Source organism: Dermacentor variabilis, chromosome 5 (genome assembly GCF_050947875.1).
Source record: "Dermacentor variabilis isolate Ectoservices chromosome 5, ASM5094787v1, whole genome shotgun sequence".
Taxonomy (NCBI): Eukaryota; Metazoa; Arthropoda; class Arachnida; order Ixodida; family Ixodidae; genus Dermacentor; species Dermacentor variabilis.
In genome coordinates, this window is record NC_134572.1 from 73,734,635 (window position 1) to 73,737,196 (window position 2,562).

General features: G+C 48.0%; 1 non-coding gene across 1 annotated transcript; it reads right to left on the reverse strand.

Annotated features, from left to right (window-relative positions):
* Positions 1–1,953: 1,953 nt before the first annotated feature.
* On the reverse strand, positions 1,954–2,123 carry LOC142583765 (U1 spliceosomal RNA). Its single transcript, XR_012828648.1, has one exon. It is a non-coding gene; the product is annotated as a U1 spliceosomal RNA (small nuclear RNA).
* Positions 2,124–2,562: the final 439 nt, after the last annotated feature.

Sequence of the window (2,562 nt, forward strand, 5' to 3'; positions counted from 1 at the left end):
GCGCACATGTAATAATAATAATAATAATAATAATAATAATAATAATAATAATAATAATAATAATAATAATAATAATAATAATAATAATAATAAAATACAGCATCAGTAGTAACAATTTACCTTATAAGCACCGACTACTGATGCAGAATATTCGCAGCACCAAGTGCGCTGTAGGTGTGCCGCCGACATCTCTAAGGGCACGTTCACACCGAAGGCGGAGCGTCTAAGCGGCCAAGCGGATTTTCAACGCGGCGAGGCGGTGAGCGCGTACGCCTGTTCAGACCGGACAAGCTTGCCTGGCGTCCCGCGTCGCACGGAAGGCGGGGCATCTCGCAATTTCTTTAGCAATGTCAGGGACGTGCCGCCATCTCGCGGCACTTTGGGTTTGTACGCGCACTTTCGATATTTTTTTCGTCGTGGGTTGGCGGGCTCCCGTCCGCTATCTACTCCTGCAAAATGATGAGCTCAGACGAAGAAGACGAGATCGTTGGCATTTTACTCGCCCCTTGTGTAGCGCTGTTACAAATATTGAAAAGCGACAACACAAGACAAGGGCCAAAAAAAAAAAGAAGTATAAAGCGACGACACGGCGCCGTGTCGTCGTTTTATACCTTCTTTTGTCCTTGTCTTGCGTTGCGCTGTCACAAACCTTACTATGAATCCCAACCAACTGGCCCAACTTGCCGTGTTTACGCCTTTCAAGAACATAAGCGAAAAGCCCAGAGAAAGACATTCGTTTACATTCGTTCACCAGCACTTCCTCAGTGCCGGGCTCTGATTGGCTGCGGCCAAAGCGGCCAACTTGTCCGCGCGGAAAAAATCGGTCCAGGCGCGATCCGGCAAAGCGGCCGCGTATTTTCCGCAAAGCGGAAAATCCGCGGCCGCTTGGCCGCATCCGCTTGGCCGCTTGCCCGCTCCGCCTTCGGTGTGAACGTGCCTTAACGCACATCGGCAGCTCTGGGTTCTGTCAGCATGTTCCTCGCTATTATTTCTCCGCTCGGTCAATTCCTTCCAGTTGTGTAAGATTATTTTCAACGGAGGCGGGGGAACGCACAAGTATTGAACTAACTACACTCCGTTTCAGAGATCAAGTGCAACGCTGTGGAAGCTAGAGATACTTTTTGCCGTGGCCGCGTCCAAAGTTAGAAATAATTTGATGTTCTTTATCGTAACCATGCGAAACTGTTCTTTACATAGCCACAGTATTAAATGAAAAAGGTTTTAACCCTTAGAAACAAACTGTGGCATTTGGTCATTTAATGCATTGCTTTAGATTAATTTGTTTTTCATTATGTTTCATTTCGGGTTTCTCTTTTTTTTTTTTTGGATGGGGGCAGCTTGTCGCGGCAGTTTCCCGTGCACGCTCGCGCAAGCCTTTGGCACGCAGGGCTGCACGGACGCAACGTGCGGAGTGATACATTTCCGTCACCAAACCTCTTGCGTAGCTTCCGCAGCGTTGCGCCTGATGTCTGGAACGGAAAGTATCAGCCTTCTAATCATTTGTCTACGATCTTTGCAAATCGCTCAGTTATGTGCTCTACGGGACTGCTCAGTGGCCATTATGGAAAAAGTGGTATATATTTGCGCTAGTTCCCATTACTCCAGCACGTACACACTTTGATTTTAAGCACGGCCTGCATTATATATGTGCGAAATTCTAGCTTGCAAGCGAAAGCCCTGTGTATGAATCGTAGAATTTCTTGCGGTATATCACGGACGCGGCAGGTATTAGTACAGTCAAATGTCCTTATAACGAAGTGCCTGGGGTCTCCGAGATCATTCGTTATACAGTTACTTGGCTTTAAGCTCACAAATAAGCGGGATAGGATTATTCCTTCGTTATGCAGGTGAATTCGTTGTAGAGGAGTTCGCTGTCGAGGCGCTCGGTGTCACAAAATTCGCGTTATCTGCTAACGAAGCCGAACCTAGTAAGCATAGGCCCGAAAGCCCGGGAGGGGCAGGGCGCGGACGCCTCCGCCCACGCTACCAAAAATTGAATGCTCCAACATATTAAGGGCGTTGGCGAGATTAGCCCTGCCGCATGCAGAGGCGCGTGCAATGGCTTGGGCCATCTCGAGCAGGTCGCTTACGTGATCACGACGCTGCAAGCACCAAGTAAGTATGACTGCGACACACCGCGCTCTCGGTTGTCCACTCTTTCGTCCTAAAACGTAGTGCAAGTTCTGAGAGAAACGTCGACCAAATTTTGTTTGGCAATGTTGCTACATTTTTTGTTACAAATAACCCGACGCAACCAAGAAGCTTCACGCACGTACATCTTTTTGCTGAAATTGCACCGCGCGTTCTGTTGGTTACCTAGTTTTATCGCAAATAGTAAACAAATATGCATTAAAGGGGCCCTGAACGACCCCTCGGGCTTGGTGAAATAACAAAGTCGCGGGTAGCATACGCTGCTGTGAACATCTCAACCAAGTTTTGCTATCGTAGACGGTGCGGGGAGCTCGCAAGCGCATCACCGAGTCACCTTTCTCTCGAACGCTCTCTTTTCAACAGGTTTCAAAAGATGAAGCGCCAACAGTGACAGCACACAAAGAAGGAACA